Consider the following 15,404-nt stretch of genomic DNA (forward strand, 5'->3'; position numbering starts at 1 on the left):
TCTTAAGAAATGTCTAGCCAACGAAACATTGATAGTACCCCTGGAGGAAATTAAGATCAATGATAAGCTAAACTTCGTTGAGGAACCGATAGAAATCCTTGGCAGGGAGGTAAAACAATTTAAGCGGAGTAAGATCCCGATTGTGAAAGTTCGATGGAACTCAAAACGCGGATCGGAGTACACCTGGGAGCGTGAGGACTTCATGAAGGAAAAGTATCCACAACTTTTCCCATACGATGACAAGCGATGACATAGAATGAATTTCGGGACGAAATTCTTTTTAAGTGGGGGATACTATGACAACTGTCAATTCAGGTCATTCTCGGACTCATGCATCTTTATAATAACCATTCATGCACATCATGCCATGGCCTAGTAGTATAAATTAGGTCAAAATCTTACATAAACTAGGATCCATCTAAGACCTGGGACTAATATACTTGACACTTACGATTCTAGTAAGTTGCTTAACTACAATAGGAAATGCCAATGCTATAATTTGAATGAAACTTTCAAGCTTTGTTATAATTGAAAAAGGATATAAAACCCTAAAAATAAATTAAAATATTCTAATTATACTTCATTATGATGATGAACATCAAACAATATTCCAAAAACCCTAAAGAGTCCAAGATCCAAATTTATAAATCTTAAAGCTTAAAAACTTTATAAAATTTGGCTATAAACTTCCAAATATCAAATTTTATTAATCAAATTATGGATTATACCAATGAAATAGAAATATAAATTATCATGCATTAATCATAATTAATTAGTTAAAAACAAGATATTTAAATAAATCAAAAATTTGCTTAAAGAATCACTTTTATAAAAATTAGATTTTTATAAAAATTAAGGAGGGATTTTTATAAAATTTGAATTGAGGAGAGAGAAGGCCCTAATCCACTCAAAAATCTGGCCATTCTCCCCTCCCCATGCTCCCTCTTCCCAAAAGCTTCAATCATTAACTCATTTCCTACACTCTACCTCTTCTCTCTTCACTCTCTCACACTCCACCCTCCTAACACATAAACTCTCTTCCTCTCTCTCTCTCTCTAACTCACGAAATTCTCCCCATTCCTCTGCCAAATTTCGAGATTTAGAAGACCTTGAAGTGTTCTTACTTCCCTCAAGATCAAAACCAAGGTAAACAACAACATCTTCTTCCATAGTTTCATGATTCTACTTCCTTTTCTTCTTAGTTTTCTCTTCTTTTCGGATTCTATGCCTTTCCATGGCTAGAAATCTTTATTTTCCCCTTGTGGTTTGTAGATTCTCACCATAACACAATGCATGTGTTTGAAATGGTGAAAATCCGGGATCAAACCCATGCAAGGAGTGAAAATGATGCACATATGTTCATGTGACTTCAAAAACAAGTATTACATCTTCTTCTCCATTTCTTTTGTGTTCTTGCATGGTCAAAAGCATTTAAACCATTTCTAGTACATCTTGGATGCTCATTCACTCCATGATTGTGCTAGAAATCGGACCTTATCAAAGGCATGCATGATGTTCTTGTCAAAATGTCCTAAGGATGCACTCAAAGCAAACATGCAATCTGCCAGATTACTTTGTTCAACTTTGAACGACCATAACTCGGTCATTTCTTAACCAAATCATGATATTCGTTTTGTATTGGATAACTTCATGAGTTAACTTTCAAACCCAACTGGTCTCACTATAAAATATTAAATATCCGATTTTTGGCAATTTTTACAAAATGGTTGCGCAAACAGCTCTTGTTCTATGATCACCATTTTTGCCTTGCATGATCAATGGCCTTAAACCCAACTATAAATCTGGGGAAAAATACTTTAGAAACTTAACATATCCAGTGAATGATGGCTGAAATTTCGTGGCTTAAAACCCCACAGAATGTGCATCACAAATTCATGAACTTCAGCCACATTTACATCTCATGCACCATTGCATGCAACATTTCTTATCTTGTTTGGGTTCAATACCCCTATTTCCCTTCTGAATAAATTTCGAACATTTTTCCTTTTGAAAGCCCTCACATGCATGTGATAATCTGTAAAATACCAAAAGCTTTTATTATTTCTTTGATTTATTAAAATTATTGCTAGAAACCAAGGGCATAAATCACATAAAATACTTCCAGAGGTCAATAAATCCGGAACAAATTCATGAATCACCCTTATGATGGATAATGACCCCTCACTAAATTTCATCAATTTTTGTTGCTGTTTGGTATGATTTCCAATTTTCTTTTTGTTAGGATATAATAAATCACAAAACCACTTTGGAGAGTGTGAATTTTATCTAACAATTTTCGCATACCTTACCTGTGATGGATGACTCAGAAAAATAATTTCAACATTTTTCATCAAGCCTTGCTATTTTTCCCAATTTTTGGTAATTATAATGGTTTAAAAATAGGAAAAATAGTTCTGATTATCCAAAATTCATGAACATTTACCAGAACATCATGTTTTACAGTAGGAGGTTACATAAAAAATTTAAGGATTTTTCTCCACTGTAAACTATTTTTCTCTTAATTTCTAAAGTTAATTACACTTAAATACACATAAATACCCAAAACCGGATTATATAATATGAAGACCACTTTTGATATTTTTCTCAGGTTATTTATACTGTAAATGATGTTACAAAATTTTTTGGTAATTTATTTTAACTGTTTAATATTATTTCTTCAATTAAAGATTATTTAAAGGAATAAAACAAGAAAAAATAGAAATACCCACTGAAAAATATCTTTTATATTTTTCGCAGCCTATTTATGTACAATAACAGTTAATTAAAAAGTTTGGGTAATTTTGGAAACTGTTTTCTATTTATTTCAATTTTTATTGGAATAAATGCTCAAAAATCATAAAATATAATTAAACAGCTTGGAAATCCATTTTTATAATTTTCCCAGCTTAGTATTGTGTAATAACAGTTAAATAAAAAGTTTGAGAATTTTTATCCTTTGAATGTTATTTTCGTGAATTTATGTTGTAATAAGGACTTAAAAATTTGGAAAATTTATATTCCAATGTTGTAATTAATCGCCCGATATGTAGAATTTGATTATTTCAGAAAAAGTGTAACCAATTAATATAAAATCAAATACTAAATCATAAATTGGCATTTCACTATATGTAGAATTTAGTATATTAGCATTAGATTTCGACATGGAAACTCACTAGTGTGTGTTTGATGTCGTAGGATCCCGGTAGTAAGACGTTGGTGCATTCCGAAGTACCACTTGTACCTACTAGAAACGTTGTGAGTATTCACGCACTCCCCTATTTTCAGTTTTTATGTTTTGGGGTGGAAAAGCATGTCCCGAAAAACTATTATTTGAATGTTGTATTTAAATTGATTTGTATTAGACATGATTGTTATTTTATTGCTATGTCTCTCTATGTATGTCTATGCAACACGGAACATGAGAACTTATCGTACTAAGGCCCTTCCCTTATCTCTAACCATTAACTCTTTGAGCCAATGGTCATTATGGATAGCGCTATTAGGAATTGACAACTCCTCACTCGCCCTATTGCTGGAGTGCATGATACCATATTCATCAATGGAACGATAAGCATAGATCTTGATAGGGCTTCAGTCATAGGTTTGGTTGAGACTCATTGTTTGCTCATACACATACAAACTCGTTTCTGGTTATAGCAATAAACTTGTTATCAATCATAGCAATCAACTTTGTTTCTTATTAAAGCAATGTACTTGTATTTATGAAAAGCCTTATTCCAAATCTTGATTTTATAAACTTGTGAACTCACCAACTATTTTCATAGTTGACGCTCGTTTTACATGCTTTTTCAGGAAATAATTAGTAAGTGGATATAAAGATTCATCATCATAGAGCATGCTGCAACGTGTTAAAGTTATTTATGAAGTTATATTTTGAACAATATTATTTTGGAAAAACTTGTACTTTGTTTTGTTTAAGCTATGGGTTGTAAACTTTTGAATATTGCTATGGTGATGTATCTTTATCTTTTGCAATGAAACCGTTATCGCTGTCATATCTTGCGTTTCCGCTTTAGTGGGGTGTGACAGAAATGGTATCAGAGCTAAAGTTATAGAGAACATCGGTTTTTCTTTAAGAAAACACAACCTATAACTAAAACTTACAAAGAAATTCTTTTTACATCAAACATATTACGAGTATAATTAGGTCGGGAGTTGTATTATTGGACCTCGATTAAACATAGCCTGATCACCTATGTTTAAATAAGGAAAGATTTATACAAAGCTTGAGCTAATTATAATGGGAATATGTTCAACAAAAATATTTGAGAAAACTTTATTTTAAAATTTCAAAAAGGTTAAATTTTGGTGTGTGTAAGCATTGCATATTATAGGTATACATTGTTATTCATTTCATATCTCATTGAAATTATGTCTCAGTCCACTATGTCAACATCGTCATCTTCCCACGCTGCCGCCTCAGCCGATGAGTCCGGCTACGTCACTATTATCCCTCGACGTAATCCCCCGCCTCGGTAGAAGAAGACCCATCAGAGGATACAGAAGATATAGGGAACTCGGTGGAGATCAGCGATGACAACGCCCCGAGTCAACGACGCGAGGCATCACCTACATCAGTGTTGCCACAGCCACCACTTTATGGGCTTCGTATTCGGAGGACAGCAAGGAAGAGTGTCCCTATCCCGGGAAGGATAGCAACCAGTACAGCAGGACTTGGCACGGCAGGAACCAGTCAGGTAGGACCCAGCATGGCAGGACCGAGAGCACCCCCACCTCAGCGAGTTATAGGGATACCTGTCAGGCAGTCAGGTATGACCCCGGAGGAGTCCCGGAGGATGCATTCGATGGCAGCGGGCCTACATCACAGTCTTGCTGTGATAGCTGAGCATCGGGAAGTTTTGGATGAAGTCTTGACAGGAATGGAAATCATGTTTCAGCATTCGATGGAGAATGCTGACACTGCTAGTACTGCTAGACGAGTGGCATGTCGTGCGATGACCGCATATTATGTGCTTGTTGGGCTATTACTGATTGTGGTGTTGATGTTTCTTGTTGGGATAGCGATTAGTGTTTGGTTCTGATTTCAGTATTTTAATTTATTTTGTCATGAAATGAAAACCCATGTTGGGTGTCTTTTGGGAAAAACATTTGAAACTTTATTTTGGATTTGATGTATTGGTTTGGTTTTTAAAGACAATGTCAAATGGTAATGAAGAATTTTATTTTATGTTTGAAAACTTTTACTATGAGGTCAAACCCTAGAATTTATTTGGTAAATGGTCGAATAAAGAGATTTTTCTTTTCTTTTCTTTCTAAAATATATATGCCTAGTATTAATGCAAACCAATGATTTGACAACACTTACGGTTTTCAAAATAGTAGTGAACTAAATATTATACATTATTTTATGTATTTATATGTATTTCTTCTCCTGTGTAATAGAACCATGTTAGGAAGGCCTAATCGCGGGCGCCCACAGAACGAAACACCCAATGTTGCTCAAATTGTAGCACAACAACTCATGGAAGCAATCCCAAACATTGTTACTCAAGTAACTGCAGGACTTAATGCTAACCAAGGAAGTAGTGGAGGAAACCGGGGAAACAATGAAAGAGAATGTAACTACAAGTCCTTTATGGCCTGTAAACCTAAGGAGTTCCATGGAAAGGAAGGTGCGGTCGGGTTGCTGAAATGGATTGACAGCATGGAGTCGGTCCTTCACATTAGCAAATGCCTCGAGCGCAACAAAGTTGAGTATGCATCTTGCCTATTCCAAGATAGGGCATTAACCTGGTGGAATACTCTAGTGCAAACCCGAGGCCGTACAGCGGCATATCAGCTAACTTGGGAAGACCTAAAGAAGCTGCTGATAGAGGAGTATTGTCCCAAGGATGAACTTCAGAAGCTTGAATCTGAATTCTGGAACCATTCTATGGTTGGAACACAAATAGAGAAGTACACAGTCCGATTTCATGAACTAGCAAAACTGGTACCTCACATGGTTACTCCTGAGGAGAAACGGATAGATCGTTACATCTGGGGTCTGGCACCAGAGATTCGGGGAATGGTTACTTCAGCAAACCCAACTACCATTCAAAGTGCAGTAAGTCTAGCAAATCGACTAACCAATGATGTGATAAGGATGGGAGCATCGACAAAGGAAAACTCTAGTAGCAAGAGGAAGCCAGCAGATCAGGGAGAGAAGAAGTATGGAGGCAAGTCAGGGAGGAAGCAGAAAGTCTCAAGAAACTTTATGGTAAGAGCCCAGGAGCAAGAACCAGTGAAAACTCAGGAACCGGAAGTCATGGAAGTGCAGGAGCGAAAGCAGTACTCAGGACCGCTTCCGAAGTGCAATAAGTGTAACTTCCATCACAAGGGAGCTTGCCCAGTGTGCCAAAACTGTAAACAAACAGGCCATTACTCGAAGTATTGTAAGCTGAATAAGGATGGAAAAAGGGCATGTTACGAGTGCGGGAGTGCTGATCATCTCCGTAGTGCTTGTCCCAAACTGAACAAGGGGCCTGGTAACAATGGACAAGGCCAAGCTAGGCAAAACTTCCAAGGAAATCAAATTGGACGGCCAAGAGGTGTAGCCTTTGTGATTGGTGCAGAAGAAGCTCGTCAGAACCCTGAAGTGATAACAGGTACGTTTCTCCTGAACAACCATTTTGCATCAGTAATATTCGATGCGGGAGCAGATAGGAGTTTTGCTTCTTTAGCATTTAGACCGTTAATTGGCTTGAAATCGAGAAAGATGAGGAATGCTTATGCTATTGAACTTGCTGATGGGTATGAAATTAGGGCTGATGATATAATTCCTGGTTGTACTCTGAATTTAGCTGATAAACTCTTTAGCATTGACCTAATTCCTATAGAGCTAGGTAGTTTTGATGTAATAGTAGGAATGGATTGGTTATCCAAAAATAGAGCGGACATTGGTTGTTACGAGAAAGTCATTAGGGTACCTCTCCCTAATGGAGAAACCCTTATCATACACGGTGAGAAGCCAGGAAGAAGTTTAAACATTGTATCGAGCATAAAGATTCATAAGTACCTGAAAAAGGATTGTATTGCATTCATGGCCCACGTGCTAGAAAGAGAACCTGAAGCTAAGCAACTCAAGGAGATTCCAGTGGTTCAAAACTATCCCGAGGTGTTTCCGGAGGAATTGCCCGGTCTACCCCCTATCTATCATTTCTGATAGAGATAGTCGTTTTACATCTCGATTTTTGTGGATGTTACAGAAGGCACTAGGAACCAAGATAGATTTGAGCACAGCTTACCACCCTCAAACAGATGGGCAAACAGAGAGAACAATACAAACATTGGAAGACATGCTACGAGCGTGTGTCATTGAGTTCAAAGGAAATTGGGATACTCATTTGCCTCTAATTGAGTTTTCCTACAATAACAGTTACCACACGAGTATCCAATGTGCTCCATATGAAGCATTGTATGGACGCAAGTGTCGTTCGCCCTTATGCTGGACAGAAATCGGAGACAGACAGTTGACTAGACTCGAACTTATCCAGGAAACATCTGACAAAATTGCTATCATCAAGGATAGGCTTAAAGCTGCTAGGGATCGTCAGAAAAGTTATGCGGATAATCGTCGTAAACCATTAGAATTCCAAGTAGGAGACAAGGTACTTTTAAAAGTGTCGCCTTGGAAAGGGCTTGTGCGTTTTGGTAAGCAAGGAAAACTAAGCCCGAGATATGTTGGACCCTTTGAAGTCATTGAAAGGATTGGTCCGGTAGCTTATAAACTCCAGTTGCCCCAAGAGTTTAGCGCCATTCACGACACATTCCACGTCTCCAATCTTAAGAAATGTCTAGCCAACGAAACATTGATAGTACCCCTGGAGGAAATTAAGATCAATGATAAGCTAAACTTCGTTGAGGAACCGATAGAAATCCTTGGCAAGGAGGTAAAACAACTTAAGCGGAGTAAGATCCCGATTGTGAGAGTTCGATGGAACTCAAAACGCGGATCGGAGTACACCTGGGAGCGTGAGGACTTCATGAAGGAAAAGTATCCACAACTTTTCCCATACGATGACAAGCGATGACATAGAATGAATTTCGGGACGAAATTCTTTTTAAGTGGGGGATACTGTGACAACTGTCAATTCAGGTCATTCTCGGACTCATGCATCTTTATAATAACCATTCATGCACATCATGCCATGGCCTAGTAGTATAAATTAGGTCAAAATCTTACATAAACTAGGATCCATCTAAGACCTAGGACTAATATACTTGACACTTACGATTCTAGTAAGTTGCTTAACTACAATAGGAAATGCCAATGCTATAATTTGAATGAAACTTTCAAGCTTTGTTATAATTGAAAAAGGGTATAAAACCCTAAAAATAAATTAAAATATTCTAATTATACTTCATTATGATGATGAACATCAAACAATATTCCAAAAACCTGTAAACCTGATTGTGGTGTTGATGTTTCTTGTTGGGATAGCGATTAGTGTTTGGTTCTGATTTCAGTATTTTAATTTATTTTGTCATGAAATGAAAACCCATGTTGGGTGTCTTTTGGGAAAAACATTTGAAACTTTATTTTGGATTTGATGTATTGGTTTGGTTTTTAAAGACAATGTCAAATGGTAATGAAGAATTTTATTTTATGTTTGAAAACTTTTACTATGAGGTCAAACCCTAGAATTTATTTGGTAAATGGTCGAATAAAGAGATTTTTCTTTTCTTTTCTTTCTAAAATATATATGCCTAGTATTAATGCAAACCAATGATTTGACAACACTTACGGTTTTCAAAATAGTAGTGAACTAAATATTATACATTATTTTATGTATTTATATGTATTTCTTCTCCTGTGTAATAGAACCATGTTAGGAAGGCCTAATCGCGGGCGCCCACAGAACGAAACACCCAATGTTGCTCAAATTGTAGCACAACAACTCATGGAAGCAATCCCAAACATTGTTACTCAAGTAACTGCAGGACTTAATGCTAACCAAGGAAGTAGTGGAGGAAACCGGGGAAACAATGTGACAACCGTCAAATTTCGGTCAAGTTAAAGTCAAACAAAGTCAACAAGTCAAACCGGTCAACTCCAATAACCCTTGTATGTTAGGGTTTACGTTATGTAATCACTGTACAATTCGCTATTTTAATGAGAAAACATCATTTGGAAAATTCATGTGTTTGATTTTCCTTAGCCTTAACAGTGCTAAACAACGAACCAAAGCGATAAAACACTATTGCACAATCATCGGGATTGTGTAGGACACTAAATCATGGCTTAACGGGGTTTACGGACCTTGCGTTTCAAAGCCAAACACTCAAAAAGGTCTCAAAAGAACTCTCTCTCAATCTCTTTCACTCAATCTCTATCTATTAGAAATCTCTCCCAAATCTCTCTCAAAAGTTCCTTTAACTTTTTGTAATAATTCGGGTCATCACGACCCTTAACCGGGTCAAAAACCACTTGAAACGGGGTAAAAACGGGTAAAATAGCCTTAAGGACCCAAAACCGAATCTTCAGAACCGAAGCCTCGCATCCGAAGTGCTCAGGACCGAACCCTCGGACTGAAATGCTCAGGACCGAAGCCTCAGACCGAAGTCTCAGGACCGAAGCCTCAGGTCCGAAGCCTCAGGTCCGAACCTCGGCCCAGGACCGAGCAACTTCGCAGATTCAGCTTTTTTTTCCCGGTTTTCGACTACGACTTCGTTTTAACTCCGTTTTTCATTATTTTAACGTGGGATTTTCACCCAAAACTTTATTTTATAAACTAAAGCCCCAAAATATATAAATATCCAGGGTTTTTATAAAATATATTAAAAGAATTAGTGGTTGAACTAATTATTGAGGGAATATTTGTTTTTCCTTAATTTATGGCAAAAGCAAACCACCACCACCTCACTCTATGATTAGCCACTCTTTCCCACTACCCCTTGTCTCCTTAGTGGACCTTTACACCCAATCTCCAGCTCTTCCCATGTTCTAAGAGCTGGAGGATTGATCCTCTCTCCTCATTCTCCATAAAGTTCTTTCATTCTACACTTAGCAACCAAGAACACTCTCCAAAATTCTCTCATCTTTTCTCTCAACTTCAAGAACTTCAAGGCTTTCTCCAGGGATTTCTTTCTTCAATTAGTAAGTATCTTCATCATTCACATAATTATTAAACTCCATTCTACTCAAATCATTGATATCTTACACAAGTTCCATCTTATTCGGTGTTAGATTCTCGAATCATCAAGACATCTTCTTAGAGTTCTTGGGTTGAACACTTCCTCTCTCTCACTTTCATCTACTGAAACCAACCACATAAGGTGAGTTCATACCCCTACATTTACATGTTTTTCTTAAGTTTTAAGGGGGGAATACAAGTAAAATCATCAAGAACACAATTAAACTTTTTCTATCAGATTACATCAGAAAAGATGAACTTCGATCACGGACTGTTTTGGTCAATTTAAATATTTTAGTTTTCAAAACTGTTCCAGGTGCAAGTAGTTCAAACTCTTAGCTTTAAAATGGCTACTTGCACATCTCCATATGATTTTTCTACAATTTATGGTGATTTTTACAAAACTGCCTATCATTTCAGAGGCAAACCCGGACCAGTCTGTGATTATGAACATTTTCACCTCTGTTAGAGATCACTAAAAATCATGATAAAATTTACGAACAAACTAGACTCATATTCCAAACTCTCAAAATTTGCGGATTTGGATTTAGAGCTTTGATGATTTTTCTATAAATTTTCTAAGAACAGTAACAGAAACTGTATTCAACGAAAAGTTGCTGTCAATTTCATTTCACCTTGTAACATGTTGAGCAAGGTGTATATCTTTATGTGATTATATGTTATTGCAATATCTGACATTTTATCTTAATATTTAGACACACATCAGTTTACAAATGGATTTGGACATATAAAATATAAAGAATAACAAGTGATTATAATCAAAGTACAACCGATACATACAAACATTTAATAAACTATTTTGAATATAGTTTGCATACATTACTACGTACTACCCTTGGTTGATAAACTATAATAGGTATAGTTTATGATACATTACATAACACATACATTTAAAAAGGGTACATTTATACAAAGGATATTTTCATTAAGCAAGGTACGGCCATACGGTACCAAGTTTTCATAACACGTAATTCCGTTAATGACTTTGTGAGATATTTACTTCAAATTACCATTAAGTCCTGTATTGTAACCAGAGTCTCCTTGAGGGAGAGCGTGATACTTGTGTATAGATCTATATTGGGTTTGACAAACCCACACCTAAACTGCATGCAACAGTTAGACCGATAGGTCTGGGGTGACAAATGTCATAACATTTCCGACGCCTGAAGAACGTCGTTTTAGGCAACCTTGGTCATAGTATGGTTATAATAAACTCACATAAAGTATTAATAAACATTGGAATTTACGAGAACTTCATTAAAATTTAACGAGTTTATGTCGATTTAAACTTGCATTGTTTTACTATAAATATGACAAATTACTTGTACATTTCGGTCTTTGGGTTTTAAGACTACATTTACACATTAAGGAAAATATTGGATTTTCTAACACAAATACTACTTTTACAAACGAAAGGCTTTTAATAATACCAAACAAAAGCTTATGAACTCACCAACCTTTGTGTTGACACTTTTTCAAACAACTTGTATTCTCAGGAAATCATTAAACAGGTAATCAAGTGCTTTTGAGGATGGGACGCTAAGGCGTCTACTATTTCATATTTTGTCAACATATTGTAATTGATTCGTAAACATGTAATTCATACAATGATGTAACTTTTTCAATTATATATATGTTGGTTGTGTTTGCTTGAATTACTATTATAATTGTTGTTGTGATACTATACATGAAGTCCTCCACCCCCGGACATTTCCGCCATCCTTGGTTTGGGGGTGTGACAGATTGGTATCAGAGCACAGTTTATAGTGAATTAAGTATATCAAACCACATAAGATATACAAACTATAAACACAATTGGGACTAATAGTCTCTGATTTGTGCATTTTTCAAATAAATATACTCTTAGAAAATAAATGATTTTCTTGATTAAAGTATACATACATACATTACATGCTCGCATGGTATCATAACTAGCGAAAACATAAAGCAAAAGAAGAAGAGTTGAACATTTTGAGTATGCCTTAGTATATGTGGATTAAATCTGGGAAGGATATAGCCTGATCAACTATATCTGTCCGGGAATTGACTTGCATATACCGGGGGATGGTCAGGATGGGCAACAAATCTAACAAACCTAATAACAGACTACAAAGGATACTTTAAGAACTCAAAACTAAACATTTACAAATACTATAGGAGTATTTTGTGTTACTATAATAAATTATCTGAGAATTAAATAGGTCTTTATTTATAGATCAATAGCTGCTAAGTGGATGCGCTAAGGTCATATGTAACTAAGATGCTATAGACTTAGAATTTATGTATCTTTGTTTCACTTCCTGTCCTTGTTTTGTTGTGGTCTTGGAGTTAGGGTCATCTATTCGAAGGACTATTATATCTTAATCACATATGACTGGTATGCACTTTGCAACTAATTAAGTAACCGATAAAGATCATTTTAAAATATAATATATTAATTATGTCCCGACTAAATTAGTATATGTGAAACTTTTACAAACAGTCATATACTTGGAAACAAGGAAGCTCAAATAAAATATTTTATACTTTCATTTTACCTCATAACCCAATGTATTGGGTCAATTAAAAGTATAAAATCGTATGTATCGTAAACATACCGGAAAACAACGTAATAATATACTTTATGTATAAAAGATTTCTCTTCCTATAAATATACTTTTACTAAAAGTACATTGGTTTACGACTTATGACAGAACCATGCCGCCAAGGAGAAGACCAAGACCTTCTAGCAACACAGCAACACCTCCTCCGCCGCTGCCTCCACAGTTTGATCCTGCGATGTTCCAGGCTGCAGTAACAGCAGCCGTAGCGGCCGCAATATCGCAGATAGGGACAAACGGAGCTGGTGGTTCTGGATCAGGTGCTACAAACTCTAACCACGGAGACAGTACGTGGCGTGCAAGAGAGTGTTCCTACAAAGACTTCACCAATGGCAAACCCGAAAACTTCAATGGGAGCGGGGGAGTCATCACTTTAATGCAATGGTTTGAAAAGACCGAAGTAGTCTTTTAGGTGTGCTCTTGCCCCGAAGCGAGCGAAGTTAAGTTCGCAGCCTTCACTTTCACCGGCCGGGCCCTTACTTGGTGGAACTGCCGGATTAATTCACTTACTCTCGAAGTGGCTAGCTCCATAACCTGGGCAGAACTAAAAACGTTGATGATGAAGGAGTACTGCCCGAGAGGTGAAATTCAAAAGCTGGAACAAGAACTTTGGAACCTCAGGATGACGGGCTCCGACCTTGAAACCTACACCACCCGATTCAATGAATTGGCTCTCCTCTGCCCAACAATGGTTACTCCGGAGGAGAAAAAGGTGGAGCGATACCTTTGGGGACTGTCTCTCCAAGTGCAAAGTAGTGTCCTGGCTTCAAGGCCAACTACTTTTGACAGTGCCAGGGAGCTGGCACAACAACTTGTTGACCACCGAGCCGGTCATAATACTACAACCACCACCACTGATCAATCAAAAGGGGGAAACAACAAAAGGAAGTTCTGGAACCAAAAGAAGAGCCAACCAGCACAGGACCCCGCTAAGAAGCAACAAACTGTTGCTGTCCATGCTGCCACTAATGCTGCCACTACTGCTACCACTCCAGCACCACCGAAGCCATATGCTGGAACCCTACCTAAGTGCAACAAGTGCAACTTTCACCACAATGGTGCTTGTAGGGAGATGCACTGTAACAACTGCGACAGGAAGGGGCACACTGCTCGTTTCTGTAAAGCGCCGGCTCGACCAATCAACCAAGTCGCCAGTACGGGGGCAACCCGAACCTGCTACAACTGTGGAGACGCAGGTCACTTCAAAAGAAACTGCCCCAAAGCACAAGCCCCTAATGCTGGTGGAGTAGGAAGAGTCCTGGCAATAGGACATGGGGAAGCAGTCGAGGATCCCACGGTGGTTACCGGTACGTTTCTCCTCAATAACTCTTATGCATGCGTACTATTCGATAGTGGAGCGGAGAGGAGTTTCGTGAGCCACCAATATAAACAATTACTTGAACAAAATCCCCAATCACTAAAGGATACTTATGTAGTAGAAATGGCAAATGGGAAAGTAGAACGCACTAGCGATATATACCTAGAGTGTACTCTCACTCTAGACAACCATACATTTAAAATTGACCTGATGCCGGTCACCATAAAAAGCTTCGACGTAATCATCGGGATGGATTGGTTAGTTCCTCACCGTGCCGACATTCTATGTTACGAAAGGGCCGTTCGCCTCAATCTACCAAATGACGAAACCCTTCTCATCTATGGTGACAAACCTAGTGCGAATTTACAAATCATCTCATGCATCAAAGCCCAAAAGTATCTCCGGAAGGAGTACCACGCCTTCTTGGCCCACGTAGTAGACAAGAAACAAGACGTGAAAGACATCAAAGACATCCCCGAAGTGTGTAACTTCCCGGATGTGTTCCCAGAAGATCTTCCTGGTGTACCACTCGCACGACAAGTCGATTTCAGAATTGACTTAATACCCGGAGCTACCCCCGTAGCCAGAGCTCCATACCGCCTCGCACCAACAGAAATGCAACAGTTGTCCAGTCAGTTGAACGAGCTTTTGAGCAAAGGGTTCATCTGACCAAGCTTCTCACCTTGGGGAGCACCAGTCCTTTTTGTAAAAAAAGAAGGACGGATCCTTTCGCATGTGCATCGACTATCGGGAACTAAACAAACTCACCATCAAGAACCGATATCCTCTACCCCGAATCGACGACCTTTTCGACCAACTCCAAGGAGCAAATTTCTTCTCAAAGATCGACCTAAGGTCAGGTTACCATCAGCTACGAGTTCAAGAAGAAGATATTCCCAAAACTGCATTCAGAACTCGCTATGGGCACTACGAGTTTGTGGTGATGTCCTTCGGTTTAACAAACGCACCTGCGGTATTCATGGACCTAATGAATAGAGTGTGTCGACCCTACCTAGACAAGTTTGTAATCGTATTCATCGACAATATCTTGATCTACTCGCGAAGCGAAGAAGAGCATCGCCTACATCTACGCCAAGTGCTAGAGACACTAAGAGCGGAGAAGCTTTATGCTAAGTTCTCTAAGTGTGAATTCTGGATTAGAGAAGTGGATTTCCTTGGACATGTGGTAAGTGAGAAAGGCATACATGTGGATCCCTCCAAGATCAAGGAAATCGAGAATTGGTCAGCACCCAAGACGCCAACCGAAATTCGACAATTCCTTGGGCTTGCTGGCTACTACCGAAGATTTAT

Source organism: Lactuca virosa, chromosome 1 (genome assembly GCF_052849685.1).
Source record: "Lactuca virosa cultivar CGN04683 chromosome 1, Lactuca_virosa_CGN04683_v6, whole genome shotgun sequence".
Taxonomy (NCBI): domain Eukaryota; kingdom Viridiplantae; phylum Streptophyta; class Magnoliopsida; order Asterales; family Asteraceae; genus Lactuca; species Lactuca virosa.